General features: G+C 42.1%; 1 protein-coding gene across 3 annotated transcripts in view; it reads right to left on the bottom strand.

The window, feature by feature from the left end:
- mlphb (melanophilin b) overlaps positions 1-409 on the bottom strand; it is a 49,416-nt gene that overhangs the window by 21,874 nt on the left and 27,133 nt on the right. The gene's annotated exons all lie outside the window — the stretch shown is intronic.

Here is a 409-nt window from a genome sequence, read left to right as displayed (position 1 = left end):
CAGAAAATATCACAATACTATGCTGTATTTATACACCCCCCCCGCCCTCCCGCCTTTAACCGTGGGTCAATGCAGTTGTTTTTACTAACAGATAAACACTGAACACTTCTGCAGAGTCTGTTATTTTGAGTGTAAATGGCGTCATGTAAAATATCAGCAGAATAACTTGTGCCTGCCACAAAGCTCAGCAGCAGCAATACAAGATCATCTGAAATACACTTTTCTATAACACCCCTCCCCCCCAATAAATTGGGATAACAGTGTACACTCCTCAACAGTGTATCGATGCCTTCCATTCTGATATACACCTACCAAATATGTTAAGTTCCTCGTAGTTTACTGCAGGTTGAACACAGATGTCTCAACCTCTTCTGTCCAATCTTACACATCACACTCCACTGTAATGGGG

Source organism: Etheostoma spectabile, chromosome 11 (assembly GCF_008692095.1).
Source record: "Etheostoma spectabile isolate EspeVRDwgs_2016 chromosome 11, UIUC_Espe_1.0, whole genome shotgun sequence".
In the NCBI taxonomy this organism is placed as follows: Eukaryota; Metazoa; Chordata; class Actinopteri; order Perciformes; family Percidae; genus Etheostoma; species Etheostoma spectabile.
The sequence above is the reverse complement of the archived record's forward strand: the minus strand, read 5'-3'. Positions and strand labels throughout refer to the sequence as shown.